Raw genomic sequence first — 20,661 nt, forward strand, 5'->3', positions numbered from 1 at the left:
GATGGCCACAGCCACACGAATCATTGCAATTGTACATGGCTCATGTGTCCATTTAGTTCTAGCTCATAATCTTTACTCCATGTATAGAGTAGAGGAGAGTCATCAGGCAGGCATGTGAATTGGTCCTGATAAAAGTCTAAACTCTTAGTGGGCACTTCTGAATACTTGGATCCCTCTCTTTATTCTGGGGCATGTAAAGACTTCGGATTTTGTTCATACAAAGCAATTTTAACACTTAACAAGTCTTTGGAAAAAGAAATGGCGAAGGCTAGGTGACTGAAGTAGGTGATGAAGATGATGCAGAAGAAGGCAAGTGCCAACTAATCTGATCATTCAGATCAATTGGAGTCTGCCTGCTTAAAAGACACTGCTTCCTGGGATTTTCAGGTACGCTGCTGTGAAGACTGACACAGTTTTCTGTCTCTTTCTGGTTATTATTCATTCTGCTTATGAGCTATTCTATAGGCAAAGGTGACATAAGTCGTACAATGGTCTAGAATGGACATAATGGTCAATGTTGTTAGGCACTGTATCAGTAATCCAAAATATTGTGCCTTGGAAATTTGTAGAAGAGAGAATTGGTTTCCCTATTGCAGATGGATGATACAAGCCTGCATACAGACAATGAGATTTACAAAGAGGGAGTGAATGAGCTGAAATCAGCTAAAATAAGAAAAGATTCACTGATACAAGTGAGGCTGCTAGAGGCTGTGTCAGAAATGCATAAACATAATGCTGAGGCAGGCCACAAAGTGACCTGGAAGATTGATTTCATGGCCCCAGAGAAGGAACATTAACTGTCTATGGCTTCAGTCTGAAGGTGTGCTCTGCCCTGGGCCTTCACCAGTCTTTAGAGCCAGCATCTTTGCATTAAAGGTCATCAGGATCAGGCAGTATATGATCCATGTTAGGGGCCTGTCAGAAGAAAAATTCAGAAACAAATCACCCTGCAGAAGCAGCATTAGTTCCGGGCAGTTTAACAGATCTGAGGTGCTTTAAAACAAGAGCTGCTCTTTATATTTGGGGGAGATATGAGATATTTTAAGCTTGCCACCTAAAAATAAGTGTCTTCTGGAAGACCTAGGGAAAGGCAGAGGCATTAGCTGCATTACATAGTAGGAGGGGTGGAAAATTACTAATGGAATATGAAGAACCAGATTCTTCAGACGTTTAAGATACAGGTCTAATCTCCACGGAATGAGGGCCCAGGTGTGTGTTTTAAACCCTGGGTCAGTACTGTTCTGGCACATGCTGTCCAGTGATTCCTGCTGCAAGCAGGAGTGGCTGTACAGCCCTGGAACATTCCATATCTCTGGTTGTTTAGCGTGATGTCCAAACCCCAGGCATCCATCTGGATTGTTTCTCCCCCAAGAAACCAGAGTTTGTGCTTTACACATCACATAACCCAGGATTGGAACATTGTGGGGTGTTTCTACTGACAGCAGCAGTGATTGGTCAGTGTGCCACCCTAGTTTGTTGTGATGTACAAATCAAGCCATAGTAAAATATTCAAGTATGTCCTAGGGTCATTCATATTGGATTTAATTCTGTATATTAGTCACTTGTCTACTGCACACTGCTCAGGCCCATTGCTTCTGTGTTATATTCTCACTTTGTGAGTCACACCTGATGCAATTAATGTGTTCATATAGGCCAGCATCTAGAAAATTAAAAGGTCTTCTTAAATAGCCCTTAGAAGGCTATTCAGTGGCCTATACATTTGAAAATAAATGAATTAATAATATGATCAGACACAAGTACAAGTACAGTCTTCTACGCTGTGAGCAGGATCCGTTAGTGCAAATGACTTTGGCCTAGTGGAACCTGGGTTCTGACCTATGCGCAAAAATCCAGCTGAAGGTACATTTATGAAAAGCAGATGCACAAAACTTTTACACAACTAGTTGTGCATTATGCTGACACCAGCATAACGCATGACCGCTCTTGTGATGGAAAGATTTGGTGTAGCTCAGCTAGCGCTAATTGAGTTTGTGGAGTGACAGCATTAGGAACTGCTCTGCAATGAATTCTACTGTATTTCTATTTACATTATAATATTTTTTAAAATTTGTGTGTGCATGCACACAGTAGCATATGCACATTTTATGCAAATCATTGTCCTCTTTTTTCCTCCTTTTGCTGAGGTACTGCCCCTTCTTTTTGTAACTGCCACCCTAGATATCATGCATACGCTTTTATGATTGTAAATGGCAAGATGGCTGTGAATTAAGTACTCGTGGTATGGGGCTAGAGATCAGAACTCTTAGAACAAGGAAAGTAAAGAAGAAAACCAGTCCCCTAGTTCAGAGTGAAGAGAAGACACACATGTTCAGCAGGTTGCGATAAGTAAAAAAGGGATTTGTTTACATTCTTATCCCACTGGAGAAGCACCAACTCACAGATTTTGAGTTTTGCATAAATCCACTGAGCTCTTAAGAAACAAGCACTGCAGTTACATAGTACTGATCCAGATTCCAACAGGGCCTGTCTGTATTTGTGTTTTTCCCCACAGCAGTTTCTAAAGTGTAGAGGAGTTTGCAAATTGTATCAAGCTGTTTCCTGTTACACAGCTCAGGTTGTTGTTTTTTCTAGCTGGATAGGGAGCCGATTAGATTCGGGAACTGCTTGGGCTCCTGTAAAGTTTTCCTCTTTGCCTAGCTCATTTTCAGTTGACACATCTAGCCTGGTTTTCTGGTTCCTGGCAGGGTTAATTGGCAGACCCAGCAGGGGAAACGGAATGTCTCAGCTGTCCAACCACTTCCCTTTCATCCTTGTTTGCTGTCCAGTTTGCAAGGAGATTTAGCTTCTCTGAGGGTTATATGGCCAGCTCAACATGCATGTGATTCATTATAATACGCAATGAGGCCTAGTTTAGGCTCTTGTGGTGACCTTGAGAGTTGCCACACAGTCACAAAGGTGTAAGGTTCTCACCCTAAGAGAACTGTAGCAGCAGCATTTAGGATCCCACAGAGCAGTGCAAAGATGCTCTAAACTGCTGGTAAATGGAAATCTTTGATCTCGTCATCGTGGTTTAAGTAGCCCGGGGGGGCGGGCTTTTGGGGGCTAAGCCTAAGCTTAGCAGATAGTATGTTTTTCAGCCGTATCAGGTTTTCCCCCATTTAAGGGTGACCCTTACATATCACCCACAGAATGGACAACAATGTACATAGGATGTGCACATGCTAACAAACATGTATTGCTGCATATTTAGGAATTTACATTTTTTAAATCACATCTCACCATAGCAGGGATGACTGTGACCTGGTCACCCAATTTTGTGAGTGTCTATTGTACACGGGCAGCTTCACGACTTCTACTCCAGCCTCCCCCCGCCCATGTTTTTAAAAAATCTTTAAGCCAGAATGGACAGTCATCTAGCAGGCTTTCAAATTCCTGGGATTAGAAGGAAAATGTGGCTGCAAGTCATGGGCTGAAAGCACCATGTGTTTCTGTTTGTCAGCTTTTAATGTTTTGGTTACATTACTTTGTATTTTATTGTTAGCTAACATAAGCACTATTTTTAGTGGAAAAATCAATGTAATAACTAAAAAGAAAGAAACAGGTCAACTTTTTCACTATTAGGGACCACTTAGTTCCCTGCTGGAGGGAAGGGTTCTGTTCTGTATTTATCACCTTTGATAACTACACTTTCAGCTGGCTTTTAACTAAGTTGGTCAGAACAAAAATCAGTGGGTTGAGGATATTCATAAAGCTGAATCATAATGTAACATGACATAACATAAAAACAATGGAATAAAACAGGAGCCGTAAATTGCAGGAAACAGTTTAAGATGTGCAGAGCTGTGTGCAATTTAAGACTGAAAGCGGATATCTGCGAACTTTATCCTTCAGCCTGCACCATTTTTTATTTTACTTAATATGATTGCATTTGGCACACGGGAGCACATAACCATCTAGCGAGGTATTTTTAAGAGGGTAACGGAAGGGCCGTTTTCCCCATTTGGGAGGCTGTTATGTGCCTCTCTAGGTATGCTGTGTCCAGATTAGTCCTGCTCAACTCAAGATCCATATAAGCATCATGTCTCCGCACAATGTGATACCACCACTGGGGAAACCCCCATTCATTCTTGCATACATATGCATCCATTGACACACAATTCGGGGAAAGCAGCAGCAGCAGCACTGACAAAGTTCCATCCCCCAAGAGGAACAAAGGCATTCTGTAGGAATACCCCTTTCCCCCAGTTTGTTTTGCAGTTTTTCATTTCCAGTCTGAGTTTGCTGATTGGCTTAGTGGGACTGGAGAGTAAGGCTTTAGAAAAGTACAGGGCCAATTAGTCAGATTACCCAGTTACTTTCCTTGGCTAGGGTTTGCCAGGCACTACCTTGATCAGTACTTGCTTGGCCATTTTTATGGGACACATACTGCTGTAGATGGAAGTGCTGCTATTATAGCCTCACAAAACCATCACGCTCTCAGCACTCTCAAAACATTGGTCTGAGCTCTGGCTTTTTTATTGCTGCATTTCAACAGTGTTTTCTCTTTTGGGAAACACCAACCTGCCTCACTGTATTCTGATATTGGATAGCAGCAGTTTCTTCATATTTATTTTTAATTTACAAGCAGGTGTTTGAGGAGAGCCATGTCAGAAAGAGACACATTGATTTTTGTTCTATTTCAGTAAGCTTACTTTATTAAAAATTACAGCAGCTGGAACAGCTTATAAACAAAGGATTCCGGTTGCTTTGAAAATATTCTTATTTAGTTCACCTGGGCCTATCTCAGATACTTTTTAAAAAACTTGCCTAAAGTAGCGACTGATAGAACAGATGGGATTCAAAAACACCAAGGCAGGTTCTTACATTTGCATGGGGAGAGCTTGAAATAGTATGGAATTTGCTACCATAGTGATGGCCATCACTTTGGTTGGTGTCAAAGGGAGAATAGACAAACTCATTGACAATCAAGCTAGGAATAGCTGCTAGTCATAATGACTCTATATGGCCTCTGAAGCATACAAAGCCCCCGAGAAACACTTCCATATACACTAAAACATCTTAAACGCAATGCAACATTTTATTAATGACAATGATACAGTCATAATAAAGGTACTGAAAAGAGAGAATCTGTACAGTATATCTGTACAAGAGAGAATCTGTACAGAGAATCTGTACACATACAGTATAGTATGTGTGTGGGTATACGGAACAGTTCTTGGAACAGCTTAGTAAAAAAGATTATTAAAGGCTAGCACTTCTTGAGTTAACCTTAAACCTAACCTTAACTGGATGATGATGGAGATAGGCCTGGATCGAGAAAATGGACCTGGACCTGGAGATTCAGGGTTTGATTGTGCTGCTGGGAGCCGGGGGGGGGGGGGGTTACCACAATCACACCTTCCTCTGTCATGCTAACAACCCCTCTGAGTTTGGTCCTCCATGCAGTTGCCTGCTACCACAGAGGCTGGGTTCACATGGTTCCCAGGTGGAAGATCTTTATAGTAGGCCCCATGGGGCTGGGTGGTCTTCTGACGGCTCCCTCTGTGTGGTACAGTGGAGAGATCTATGCTTCTTTCCCAACATACTATTTCATCTGTCCTGCAGTGAGGATATGTACTGGAGCTTGCTGCCAGAGACATGGCAAACATGCTTTCAACATAGTGAATGCACATTTGGTATGTTACAAGACAAGACATACAAGAGGTGAGACAAGGTGAAATCAGTTGGCCATTAAAACGGAGTGGGGCAGGAGCAGAAAGCTACTTAGTCACTGAAGGGAGTGCAGCTAACCAGAAATAAAAAGAAAGTATTTTAATTATGCTGATGCTAGCTTGCACTTTGGCTAATTAACTTGGTCCCACTGAAATAAAAACAACCACAAAGGGCAGCAGAACCAGTCTCAGGTGAATGAACCTGTTTAACTGTAGTAGAACTCGTTCATATTAGTGATTGTAAATAATATTAAGGTCACCTTTCACTCTATTTTCGTTTAAAGACTTTAAGGCTAGGAAAAAATCAGATTCCTGAAACGTTGTCCTTAATGAATTTACCTTTCTCCTGCCCTGTATTTGCAAGGCTCATGGCAGGTTGCAATACATCTATATTGAAGTTCTCAACCTGGGGACAATAGATTTGGAAGGACTGGAACTTGAGTATCTAATGTCCAAATTCAGTAGTGCTGACCTGAGGGTAAGACATCCAACTTGGCAAAAGGAGCAGGGAGACACCAAACACGGCAGGCCTGGAGTGTCATATTTTAAAGAAAGTGAAGGAATATACTTAGCCATTTCTAGAGCACCCCTCCATAGGAGCAGAAGTGCAGAGTCCCATTGCACTACTGCCTGCAAATACTCCAGCAGCATTTCAGGCACACCATGCAATGCAATGACTTGGCAGCACAGCTCCCATTTACCTTCTGAAATCCACATGTCATAATCACAGTTTTGAGGGACAGCATCTACTGCTTGATGGCCCGCATAAAAATTTAGCTGTCGGAGGTCTGTCTGGTAAACCAGGAGAAGAGTGGCCATGAAGTGGTAGGTAGTCTTTCACGCAATAAAGCTGGCAACATTTTTGCAGGATTCAGCCACATTTCCTCCAGTGGCACAGCACTGCCCACAGGCATCCCTAAAGTTTGCTTGCAGCAGTCTGGTTTCTGGACCCAGTGACTCTGACAATGTTAGAAGGAAAAGTCCTGAGCAACAGCTTGGATTTAGAGGTAAAATCAGTAAACACCATGCAAGGGTGGGGGTGGGGGCGGATTTACAACAGCTTTGGTATCAAGCAAATGCAGAGTCTGGAAACTATCCTAAAGGGGATGCCAAGAGAGTTTTTGAGTCAGTTTAAACAAATCTCTGTTGATTGCTGTTTTGACAATAAATAATCCTCCAGGGGAAATACTGCACAGATTGCAGCACAGGAGGAATCTGGAAATGGGAAGACAGGAAAGGGTGGAGCATTCCCACAGGGGAGTGACAGACAGCGTGTCTGTTACGTGGATGCTGCAGCAGGTGACGGCAAAAACTATTCCATTTGTAATAAAGGGCGACAAATATCCATGCTGCAGAAAGGCTAAATCCATACTATGCAAAGATATTAATGCCAGAGCAGTTAACCTTTCATGGTGGTTCTTTGGTTAAACATCCCTAGATAATTCTAAGGTATTCGGATAAGGTATGCTAGCTTTTCTTAAGGTAAGATTATTCTAAGTATTCCTCTATTCAACTGTTGGCACTGTTATCACACACCCAGGCCACACCTTCCTAGTGCCAACCCAGAAAGCCCTGTGCCTTCATGACCAGTTTGTAGCTCTTGAGAGGACAGAGCTTTGCATCCCTAGATGTACCTCACACTGCCAAGAGAACTTCGGTTATTCAATGGTTTAAAAGTACTGTAAATAAATACCTTCTGTATAGCCTGAAGTGCCTGATCTTGCAAGCTAAGCAGGTCAGGCCTGGTTGAAATCTGGATGGGTAACTTGTGAACTGCCCAGAGAGCTTTGGCTATGGGCAGTATAGAAATGCAATATGCTGCTGCTGCTGATGAATAAAGGAGACATTTGTGGAGACATGGTGCCTTGTATCTACATGTTCCCTCTTGTAACAAGTTGCCATAAGATTAAAGAGAATTAAGTCAAGACATCCCAATCATAGTACAAGTTGGTAACCTTATACTGCTAATTCACATACAGACAACTTGTAAATAGGACAAGTGTAAGTTGGAATCCGTAAGGGTAAGCTAGACTGACCAACTAGTTTCTCTGGGAATATTAAGTAATATAGCTGATATTAAGTGCGAGCTTTTTCACATTTGCCAGGAATTAGACTGTCCAGTTAGACTGTCCAATTATACAAAATGGAGAGATTTTTTTTTTTACACATTGGCATAGCATTTGTTCTCCAAGAAGGAAAATAAACTCTAAGAGGAACTTGACTGCAGTAAGCAATTGTTCCGTTGAGTTGTTCTCCATATTCAGGATGAACCCGAGGCCCTAATCCAGTTTTACCTCAACACCCTGACATGAAGCTACAGGTTTGGGGATCCTGATGTGCCAAGAGCTGGTTTGGATGTGGAACCCATCAACAACTAAGTCTGTTGCTTCTGATGTGCTTGCTTCTCCAATGCATGCAGACAAGTGTCTGGTGTCTTGCAGAAACAAGATGCCACACAGCATCTTGAAGATGCCACACGGCTCCAGTATGTCTTGAAGATGCCTCATGGCTCTAGTATGTCCTACCCAGGAAACCTGCCTGGGAAAGACTCATTCAACCTTATACTGTAATAGGAAAGAGACACTGAAACAGTACTGTATAGAATAGGTAAAGAAAGACCTTATTAAGAAGCTATCTTTTGAATGGACCCTCTTTCAATCCCAGTGGAAACCAAGCTTGGCCTCCTCCAGCAACAAAATACATGTCTGGATCAACTGGTTCTTGCTTGGTAACTCAACTCATAGCTGGCTATAATCAATTACAGTGTGAAATGTTCCTTAAATATTGAGAGACTGCAGAAGCACCTGCGACTGGAAGCAATGAGATGAAAATGCTGAGAACTCCTCCCCCTCTTTATTAAATGCTAATTTAAATGCCTCTGCATACCTACGCAGTTGCTGCTAACCTTGAATTCACATTGGCAAGTGTGTCTGTGCTGAACACTTCAGAGGAAATGTTTATATTAATGTCTGTCTGGTCTTCCCACTCCTCTTTCCTAACCTCAAGCCTTCTGAAACCATGGGTAAAATTTCTCTTAATGCTAAAGGAGGTTTGTTTGTCAGAGGATGCTGCAGCACAGGAATAATGATAAAGCAGAGTTTTATTCATGGGGATTGATCCTGGCATAATTTGACATGCTACTGATCAGTTTATGCTTGAAGAGCATGTAGCCCAAAGAGAAGAATAGAGCAGAGACAAATGGCATTCATCCATTTATCGCAGTGCCTGTAATCTGAAACAAGATTTGTTGTCTTCAGTACATAAAAAGGAAGAGCCTTCATCTCTTAAAGCCATAATATCTATAGTTCCTTTTTTCCTAGCTGTTGCAGAGATGCCCAAATTGTTGTGATTATCACTGGCCATCATCACTACCTCCCAAGTGAAAGTGAAGCTATAAAACCAGAAATGAAAGAGTGACTTGACTTCACAGCAACAAAGAAAACATCCAAATATTGGTCCTATGAGTGTCTTTAGAAGAGGGGAGAAAATCTCCTTTGTGCCACAAGAGGGCACTTTAACTACAGATAAATGCATTCTGTGCTGTTTAGGAATGACCCAGGAATGAAGGTGATGGAGAAAAGGGAAAACTGCTTACTTGTCTCCTCGGTTATGATTATCAGGGTTGACTACAGGGATACAAAGAAATGCGCCAAGGCAATAGTTCACAAAAGGATTCCCTGTTTGCCTGTTCACACAAAACTCTTCTATCAATGTATAAAGAAAAATATGGGATGGGAGAGATATGTACATTTTGTGAACCAATCTATGAACCAAAACACAGATGCTGTTCTTTCCGCAATCACAAACTGTGCATACAAAGTGCTTATTAGGGGGTAACAGGCACACAAAAATAGGTATACAATTGAAAATAAAGTACAAAATGCCTTATTGTAAGGAAATTTGCTTGTGACATATATACCCCCACCCTATATATATATATATATATATATATATATATATATATATATGGAGAGAGAGAGATATATAGACACACACACACACACACACACATATAGAGAGAGGAGGTATTCCTAGTTACAAGAGTAGTCATATTGGCCATATGTACGACAGTGAGTTGCATTTCAAGTGACAAATTTGGAAAATAGGGAAGTCAATGCTGACTGGTATAAATCTAAATCTCCTGGATCTCACCTGCACAGTGTATGATCCACCAGCTCAAGTGCAGGTCATGAGCTACGCATGGCAGTTCACCAAGGGTTTGTTAAATCAATATGTGTGTGTGGATGTGAGGTGCTTGTCTGGAACTGCCAAAAAATGAGGTTGTCATCAGCAGGCTGCAGTGCATGGCTTGTATAGGATATTTGGCTTGGTTATCAGACTTGTCCTAGTACAGTTTCCTAAATTCCCTCACTAATTCTCACATCCTTTCCCAATGAATCTTTCCTCTTACTTGCACTTACCCTGGAGGGAAAAGTCTTAAGGGAATGCTTGCAGGCAAGCTGACCAATTTTACTAGCCCAATGCATTTTTACAAGGGAAGACACCTGTTCATACCTGTATTAGTCACCTGAGAGATGAAACAACCCCATTTACAGCAGCTTCTTTTTTCAGTGCCTGCTTTCACCTAGCTCCAGAACGGCTAAAAGGTTGTGATCCTAATTCCTCACACACAACTACCATTGCTTTGTTGGAATAACTCAGAAGGCTGTTTAAATTTGTCCAGTTTAAGTGTTTAAAGGTAGCAGGAACATAAATAAGCCAGGCACGGACAAACTGGGGCTGAAGGTGCATTTCTCAGACAGAGCTGGCAGCTGCCTCGGCTTATTGGCAGGCCATTTATCATCTCAAGAAAAATATTGATGGTTCACAAGATTCACAGCTACCCTGGTCCTGGGCTGAACAAATAGTATCTTCCAGGAAGTCTTTGAAAATGGAACCAGGCCAGGGAACTAAACTTCAAGAGGAAGGGAAGGCATATTGTTAAGGAACAGGAGAAAGTGGGAAGTGTCTTGGTATAAATTCCTAGCCACAAAGAGATACCAGCAATAGCCATGATCTCAGACATGTTTTTAATAGCTGCATATGGTAAAAGTTTCTTCACCCGTTGGGTGTGTAGCTGGTTCATAGCTTGCTTTGCTCATGTCAATGCAAGTATGGGAGACATGGCCATGTGCAAAATCTTGTCAGTCCTGGGTGACAGACCTATTGTACAGGATTGAGTGAAAAGAGTCTGAAGAAGCACATAGATTTTTACCAGTGTTTCGTTCATCTCATTTATTTATTTACAATATTAACATACTGCTCCATATAGGTCTGGAATGAAGCTCACTGGAATCTGTCTTGCTAGCATTCATGGATTTCCTACCATGCTCAGCCTGGCTTTGCAAAGCAAGCTGAGTCAAGAGGAAATCCATGCCCACCTGTGGAAGGAAGGGTGTGGAATGGCAACCTTCTTCTGCACCGGGTGCAGCAACACAAAGACAGTGGCAGTTGGTGTGGAAAAGCGATGCTGCTTGCACAGCTATTGCGCAGGGGCCCATTCCTGGTGAGCCCTGCACACACAATTATCTCTGTGGCTGGGGCAGCAGCACTGGTGCACGGGTGTGGAAGAGGGATGCTGCTTGAGCAGCGGTTGTGTGGGGCTCTCCAGGGAAGGAGCACCAGCAGCTGCAGCATATGGCGTGTTGCTTGGCAGCTGTCTTGCCAGGCTCCACCTTGGCAAGTGCGGTGCCCTCTCCGGGAACCCAAGCTCAATGCCATGGCCAAGTTCAGGGTGTTGAGCACAGGGAATCCACTGGATTCCTTCACATTCCTAGGATGTATTCCAAGGTGGTCAACAATAACAAGCTAAAACAGAGGAAAGGTATAATATGTTTAAAAAGAATCAATAAAATGGTTGGTTAGTTCAGGAAGGCTTTCTGAAATAGACATGTTTCCAGAAGGCATCAAGAAGAATGTTGGTGTCTTCCTGACTTTCAGAGGCAGGGAGTTCCAGAGAAATGGAGCTACTACACTGAAGCTGTCTTACCAGTTGGACTGCAGTCAGGTCCATGTGAAGCCACCGAGAATGTAGCATCTGGTGACTTCAGTGACCAGGTGGGTTGCTCTTAAGGACATGGGCTAAGGGCAGCATTAGTATACAACACATTACTATAGGGTGGAGCTCCGTAAGTGACAGACATTCCCATCACGTCTCCTATTTGGAAGTACTGTGAATCCCCCTGGATTTAAGATTCCTGATTTATCATAAAGTTATAGAAGCCTGAACATGCAGCCCCCAAGATGCTTAGTGCAAAGGACCCTCAGCGGCTGCCAGAGGCACTGAAGGTATTTTGAGGCAAAACTGAGCCATACTGCACTTTAAGCCAATTGCATAGCACGTAACTGAAGGCTACTGTGCAGCTGATTCTAGCACAAACAAATCAGGACCACAGTGCACCAGAAAATTAATCCTCTTGCCTTTGTCACCATAATGAAATTTCTATCCATGGTGACAGGAGAGAGATGGGGAGAAGTATGACAAAGAGAGGGGGAACCTTTCACAATAACCGGGAACATTTTAATTGTGCAGTGCAGACACTCAGTATGACAGACCCCATACCCACATCCACAGGAAAGTCCAAATATTTCAGCAGCAATGTTGATCCACAGCCATAAATGCAGACAGAGATTTTTGTGAAGCTAATAATTCTTGCTAGCCCAATTCAGGCCAGCTCAAAAGAATCTGTATACAAGAGGAGACACTGTATTGTGGCAGGGAAAAACCATAGCTTGTCCAGCTACTATGGGGATTGCTACTCTGCTTGGAGGAGACAGGGAAATCTAGGGGAGCTAAGGGGAAAATTGTTAGCACTACTTCCTAGGCAGGCCTGGCTCCACTGCACCACTGCTGGAAAAAAAAGAGTAATGCCATATTCTATGTTACAGCACCAACATTTTCCAGTCCCAGCAGTACCACATGTATAAGAGAGCCTGAAGATCACACTTGCATCCCAGAAGCAGAGCCAAAAGGCTACAAATGCTCACCTTTGCCTAACCACATCCCTGGATTCTCATCTAGGCATGTTCTCTTAATAGTTCAGTTGTACAAAGCTGCATCTAGAAGCATTTTTCCCCTTTAAGCATAGGAGACTGGTGGTTATACGAAGGAAAATCAAGGCAAGAATGGTAGTAAGTTTAGGATTCGTAATTATGTTGAAAGGCAGGAATTTCTGGGGAGCTGAAGAAATCTGTCTGTCTCCATGGGATTTAGCTACCTGTTTCTTGTTCCCTGTGTCGGCTTCTAAATCTCATATCCAAGGACTCAAGGAGCATGAAAGCAAAATTTATCATCATGAGGCTATAAGGTCCTCTGGTTAACAACAAGTTCCACAGGATGGAGCACAGATGGACACATCCTGCAACTATGTAAACAACCAGGAATAGTTAACAAGCACGGATATTAGATATATTGATTGAATCAGCTCCCTAAGGAGGTGTGCCTGGCACCCACTCTTCATTCCATCCAGTGCCGCTCTTTCTTAATTCACCCAATATTTTAATAGTTTACCAGTTAATAATTTTCATTTTCATTAAAAGTGTTATTCTTTGTCACTGTATTTTACTGCAACTGTACCCTGGATCGATTTGAGCATTACTGATGTGGGTTTATTGTAGGCCTCATGTTGTTATTTTAGCGATGTTTTTCTACTGATGCATTATTTATCTTTGATTTCAATGCATTGCTTTTTATTTGTGCATTTTGATTATGTAAACTGCCCAGAGAGTGATCTTGACTAATGGGGGCTATAGAAAATAAATAATACTTAAATGAGGACTGGTGAAATGATTACCTATCTTAATCATTATCTTAAGGGTACAACAACATAAAAATATTATATTCACAGAAAGTTAGCACCCCATCTCAATTCACCTAAAACATGTAACTACTAACTTGTAGTATTTCCAAGCTGATTCCAAAATTCAGATGTCATTCTGCTGCTCATGACATCTCGTAATTTGGCCCAGACAACCACTGCAATGCTTCCTCACTACCACAAAAAGTGATGGGACAGAAAGAACACCGCAGTAGCTCAAGGTGTGAAGGGCTGGCTTTGGGGGGTCCTTTATAGCAGCAAATAAGACCTCTGAGAAATGCAATTTTCCCAGGTTCACAGCTGTCAGGATATGCCTGAATATTCCCTCTCTCTCCCCCCCCCCCACACACACACACAGAGAGAGAGAGAGAGAGAGAGAGAGAGAGACTGGGCCTTATGGTCCAGGGGCTCTAAACAGGGGCTTGATGCTATTTTAGAAGAATCAAGGCTCCAAAATGTTTTAGGGTAGGATTGCTTACCAAGCTGCTCCCCTTTTCTTCTTCCTCCTTTCCTTCATCTTTCTCTCTGACATAGAATCACTCTGAAGCACTTGTGGGGTAAGCCAAGGTCCGTAACGGTTTGGGCTTAGCCCATAGTGATCTGGGAACACACCCAAATGGCAAGACTTGCCACCTATCTTTTATGTATCTTAGAAACTGCTGAACTGGACAGGGTGTTTAATAGGAATAGGGAGAGATAGATTTCTTTCCATATGAGAAACCATGACATTTAGTACACTGCATTCAAGGTAAAGAACTAATTACATTTGACTAAAAGGCACAGAAGCAGAGATACTAGTAAGCCTATTTCCATTCTTTGTACTACTTATTAGAAGCAAAGTGTGCCAAATATGCTGAATTCACAAGAACTTTGTTTGCAATATTAAAGGTGAATTCAACTTGTTCTTAACTTCTCCAATCACATTCTTCAAAAAAAAAAAAATGTAGGGCATGAAGAAGAAAAAAATCATACCTAGCAAGATGTGGTGTGTTGCCATTAATTAAAGTCTCTGGAGTATATAAAGGCAAAAGCAAAAAATGAGAGCATTTGTGGGATTGAGAAGGATGGCAGTCTTGGCCGATCTTTCTCAGGGACTGCATCAGGATGTGACATCTTACTGGTATCAACCCCATAGTGAGGTGTTCATAAGGAGAGTTCCTGGAGGTAAACACTGGATTGGGTTCAACATACCAGTCTGTGCATCCTCAAAGCTCCATTCCAGGTGATTTGTACTTGGGAGCAATAAGGAACGTTTGGCAAAGAGAACAATCTTAAAGGAGTAACCTCAGCTCACGACAGAAATTATTGCTAAATTAAATCGATAGTCGCCGCATTCTCTTGTGAAATATGTAGAAAGAGGAATGCAGTTTTCTAGATTTTGGATGGTGGAGGTGAAGGCTATATTAGCTCCAAATGTTTGAAGCTCTACTATTCTCACAGATAGCACCAATGAAACTCTACCAATCAATCCAATGCAAGTTTAGACAGAAAAAAGGCCTACAACTCCCAGCATGCCCCAGAAAAGGCTGCTTAGGCTGATACTGTTATAGACCTAGTAAATGGGATATGTGGATACCAACACTATTCAATCTAGCATTTGCTTTAGCTGAAATTCATTGGTAGCTGAATTCATGCTGACAGACATATTTTTCCAGAATAGAAGAAAACCGGCAGAATATATGCAACTAGCATTTTGTTTTCCCAGTACAAAGAGGGAAAAAAATCTCCAATACCTCATCTCTCAAATTTGGATTTGGGAAGAAAGAGGTGTGTGCATTATGCAGATGCCTGGATTTGGAAATGAATCCTGGATTAAAACAAATTTTGTTAATGAAAAGGCTTAGCAAAATAGCCATGGAAGAACAGTAGAATCAGGTCCTTCTACCCACCCCAAGACCCAACTTGTTCCATGCAGTGTGCATCATTTGTAAGTGGTGTCGAATCCTTAACCCTATCTGTTCGCTGAAGATCATGTCATGCTCTCCAGGAGGTCAAAACATGAGCATGTGTGTGCCATCCTTCAAGAGGAGGCAGGGGGATGAGAATCGGCATGTTTAACATGCCCTTTGTGCTGCAGGCATCACTATGGTTCAAGAGCAAGGTGCACATAGTTGTAAACTTATAATGCATTCACTTTTAAATATGGCCTAATAATAATCCAAGGCTCTAGATTAGAGGAAAGCAACATGCTGCTCACAGGTAGCCAAGTATCTTCAGGCACCTTTCTGGATATTTTCAAATGTGCCTGATACCTCCAATGTTTTTAAAAAATGAAAAATCTTTTTTGTCTGCAGCTAGGATTGATTGTTTGATTTATTGTTCATTCTGCCATTTTTCCCTTTCAAGGAATTCACATGATTCTCCTCCTCCTCTCAAGCTTATTCTCCCAACAACAACCCTTTGAAGTAGGTTGATCTGAGAGTCTGCGACAGGCCCAGTCACTCAGTGAGCTCCATGGCTAAGCAGAGACTTGCACCCAGAACTTGTGACCACCCAGAGCTCTTAAGCACTACACCACACCAGCTATCTGATGCTGAAAGCTATGGGTTCAAAGAAATTGTTAAGGATGTTGGGGCTCAGAATCCGCCTCGGCCTTGTACCCGGTCTTTGGGGCAAGTTCCTCATCCTTTACCCTCCCTCCAATGGAGCTGCGGTAGCATCATTTTGTGGTGATGCCCAAAACAGTTTTTCAAATGGCCAAATATACCCATGGTCTGTGCACAGCTGCACCGAAGAAGAGTTTCCAGAATTTCCATCCAAATGACAAAAATAACTCTAATAACATACCAAAACGTATCTTAGATTTATCTCTTATATCCACATTATCCTTTAATCTGTGCAACACATACATGTGCTGCATCAACACCCCCATAAAGATCTAGCATGCCATAATGTCCCAAAGAAGCAGTGATGCACAGATTTTTTTATTAATATATTATGCCCCATCCATCAGCTGAAGTGCTCATTCACTCCTTTTTACCTGCACTTTTGAGAGTTTCAAAAGATGGCTACTCTTCTAGCCAGTTGCCAAGCTAAATCTCCAACCAGACATGTTTAGTCTGTCATTGCTATTACCTTTGCACTTCTAAAACAACTTCCACAGACCGTTAATATCTTTTAAGCCCTGCACTCTAGCCGTTGCCTTTCAGCTTAGCATTGCCCTTTCCCTTGCACTTAAGTTTAGCAAGTGTTACTAACAGGAATTTAACATTTACCAAAGAATTATTTTAACTATAGGTTTAATAGCATTTTTACGGTTCCCTGAACACCCAAGAGTATACTTATCAGTTCCATCTGCTTAGTTCTCTCCAGTCTGCTTACAGAGCAGGCTTTTTTTATAGAATTACAGAAGGAAGAAAAATAATGGTTCTGCTATTTTTTTTAAATGCCCAGCACCTTACAAGGTCTCTTCTTATTTTTTAACATTTTCAAAGTGGAATATTAAAAAAGTAATGATTGTCCATCTATATATCAATTCCCAATGCATGCAATCAATCCACAATTACGTTCTTTGAATGGTATTCCTTTGTCTTATTTTAATGCCCTCATTTTAGTATTGTTTAAAGCTAGCCAAGGGGCAACCTGTTCTCATTGGAAGTCACTAATGAAAAGAAGAAGAAAAAGAACAACGAAAAAGGGTGATAGTTCAAAGGAGCATCGGGCTCTCAGGGAGGCTTAAAGTCCAAGCACCATGTATGTTTTTGCTTTATCTTAAATGAAAAAATGACCCATGATGATAGACATAGTCCTTGAACAGACCATGAGTTTGTTTATTTATCTAGAATATCTTTATACCAGTCATCAGAGTTATTTGACCATCATATAACCACTGTCAGCCACGTTGGTGTTATTTCTTTATATCCTGTCCTATAGATAAAATTCTCAGGACAGTCCAACAACAAAGGCACCACATCTCATCTATAACAAAGGCCCAATTAAGAATCGGGTCTTAAAATAATGGGAAAATGAAAAGGTTTTGGCCTAGCGTTGAAAATAATCAAGTGTTGCACAACAACCCCTGGCTGGGGGTTGAATATTCAGGATGGGGACCACACGTGCTACAACTCCTTGTAGCCATGGCATGCCACATGCCTCTGTAAATATGTAAACATACTATAATACTATAAAAGATGGTCAGCAGCAGTGAGAATCAGGGTGTGTATGGGGTTGCTGATTGTTGCATTACCCTGCCTGTTGAAATTCAAGAGACCAGCAGTATATTCAGTTCCTCTTTTTTGTGCTGGTACTGCTGCATTTCTCAGCTAAGAAATCTTCAGTCCAGTACCAGGGGATTAAAAAACCCTCTGCACTTTATGTATCCAGTCCTGGGGTAGCTCAAAGACTATATATGGATCAGTCTTAAGGCTCAACTAAAAGGATGGGTCCCTTTCTGGAAGTTTTTCACCAGCAACAAAATGCCATCCTGCCTTTCAGTGTATGTTCAAGAATTGCATCAAAGGAGGCAAGATAATTTTCACCCATACAAAGTGCAGAAAGTAAGTATTCATGTCTCAATTGGCTTTGTTTGTTTTAACTAGCACATTCACAATCTGGATTGATTGAGGTCATTTTAAGAAAGTGAAAAAAGCTCCAACCAGGGAAAAAATCACACTGAAGCAATAAAAGAGAAAGGAGAGGTATGCTTTTTTTCTCCTACATCTTCACTATAATGCACTCCATTGGGTTGAATTCAGACTATATCAATAACAATTACGAGTAGGTGCAACTGAAATCAATGGGACTTGATTTAGTCATGACTAACATTTCATATTGGAGAGGAACCTAAGCACAACTAACTTCATCTGGAGCCAATCCATTGGTTGTACTTGAACTTACATCGCATCCCATAAATACAATTAAAAAGTCAAGTATGGTTTGAGCTAAGCTAAACTGCAAGTTTTACTATCATACTAAGGAGTACCATTAGTTGCAAAAGGACACCTGTCACCTGAACCCAGTATAAAATGTTTCTTCCACCCTAACATGGCAGTGTTACTTAATGACCAATTTTAAAATAGACTCATAAAGAGCAGTTGTAGTACAGCACAGTTCCTTTTCAGTCACAAATATTTTAGCCAGGATTCATCTTCCTTGCTTTGAAAGGTGGATTTCAGTGTTGACAAATTGTCTGCTTAAGTTTGGCAAATCGGAGTGATGTTTTTCTAATTCATGTTAAAAGATTTTACTTTGGCCTTTAATCAGGAAATACAGCTAACTAGAAAGAACAGGCACAGCCAGAGACTTTAAATGGGCTCCCTTACTAAATTAGAATGATTTGATAATGATTTTTGAGATAAACAGCTGTTGTCCTGAGTATGTTTCCTGACCCATACAGAAGCTTTGGTTTTATGCCTTCTTGTCATGGCATAACAGTTCCTTAATAATTAGTATACTTTCTGCAAATAGCGTATCTTCAACTATTGAAGGTCACTGAATAAACACAAATCGTTATTCAAATAAATAATGATCACAACAGTTAATTTACCTTCTGCAGGGATGATTTGCAAACATCATTTCTAAATTTCCAGCCCAATTCATTCTTGGCTCAAGTTATGGAAGGTGGCATATAAATGCAGAAGCTGGCAGGGCATGATGGCTTGTTTGTCAGGATTCACAGAATGAAAGTAGCTCCCTCTGCTGGCCTGACAGAGAAGGTAGCTTGGTTCACCTTGCAGATACCTGCAGGATAACTCTCTGACCTGAAGGAGTTTGAAGATTAAGGCCAGAGCAATCATGTAGACCAGCAAGAAGCCACAGGAAACCCTATTAAAGGGTTCCTAGTCCTCAGCTTTACTACAGCAATGTGAGTTTTAGGGATTCCTGCTCTGTGTCACTGACCTAATTTCTGCCTCCCATCCTTGTGTCTTGACTCTCACCTGGTCCTGACTCAGCATTCGCCTCTGATCTTGCCATGATTTCTCAGCGTCTGACCCTTTCTCGCTCCTGATTGCCTTTTCACCTCTAGGCCTACCATATGTCACCAAGTGCCCAAGCCTTGCCTGAGTAAGCTTTCATTCCCTTTCTGCCTCCTGGCATTCCAGCCAAGGACATGTGCAGATTACATCCTGGCACTGAAATCAGAGAAAGGGGAGGCTTTTGTTTTCTGTGAGAAAGAAGGAGAGGAAACTACCTGCAAGCAGAGTATGTTTTTCAGCATTAATGCAAGAAGTAGGCCAACATTTTCCATATTTGCCTGTTCAAACCAGCTTGTACTACTATTAGCACAGCAGGGTCAGCTATGCTTACAGGAATCAAACTGCAGTCTCAGCTTTTCTGCACCTCATCACCAAAGATAATCACTGCTACCTAAAACTTATTTTCTGCTCTAGCTGGCTGATGGCAATGATGTATAGATCAAGAGTGATGTAGATCCATCTGCATAAGCCACGTTGATTCCATACAGACATAAAGAGGCCAAGAACCCTCACTAACCCAGGAGAGAGGAAATAAGAGGAAGCATAAAAGGAGAGAACTTTTAGCAGGGAATCAAACAAGTGTTACAAGCAAATCATAGAGAAAATATATAATCAGGAGATGCACAGTCTTACTAGAACAATGACTGGCATTTTCTCACCCAGAGTAGAAATGGAAAACAATTTAAACCAAGGCTCAGAAGATGGTCAAGAAAGAACAAAATTCAAATGTCTAAGAATTCAGCCTGAGAATACCAACTTTTCTTGAGTTGTTTGGATTCCACAAGCTTGCGAATGGTTTTTCTTTTATGTTCCTTAATTTTATGTGAATTTAGTTGTTGAAAAATGGAGAACATTTTTAAAAAAGACCAAAAATGGGCATTTCTCCCATAGGTCAAAGCCTGTATGTATGCATGCTGGGGAAATATTTCTAGGAGTGCAAAAGTGAGCAACTGTGAATTTACCCAAAAACATATGAATGCTTTTGTACAAAATCCATTTGTCAGTGGGGAAGATAATGAAATGAAAAGTAAAAAGTAAATGGAATGGGTTTTACAATATCCATATTTTTCCAGGAGGAGAGAAATTATTCCAAGTTAGGCAGACGTCCATCCAATTTTAAGTGATTCCTCTCTCTTCCAGCCGCTCCCCTATTGCCCTATCCCACATTGCTCAGGAAGGGCCCTTGGAACAAAGGAGAGGAGGGGAGCTTTCCTTACATTACTATCTTAGGTTTCAAGCCACAATTGCTACATTCAT

At 41.5% G+C, this 20,661-nt stretch overlaps 1 protein-coding gene across 1 annotated transcript in view; it reads right to left on the bottom strand.

The window, feature by feature from the left end:
• AGBL4 (AGBL carboxypeptidase 4) overlaps positions 1 to 20,661 on the bottom strand; it is a 933,972-nt gene that overhangs the window by 63,607 nt on the left and 849,704 nt on the right. The window lies entirely within an intron of this gene.

Source organism: Varanus komodoensis, unplaced genomic scaffold, assembly GCF_004798865.1.
Source record: "Varanus komodoensis strain SLA01 unplaced genomic scaffold, ASM479886v1 scaffold20_1, whole genome shotgun sequence".
NCBI lineage: Eukaryota > Metazoa > Chordata > Lepidosauria > Squamata > Varanidae > Varanus > Varanus komodoensis.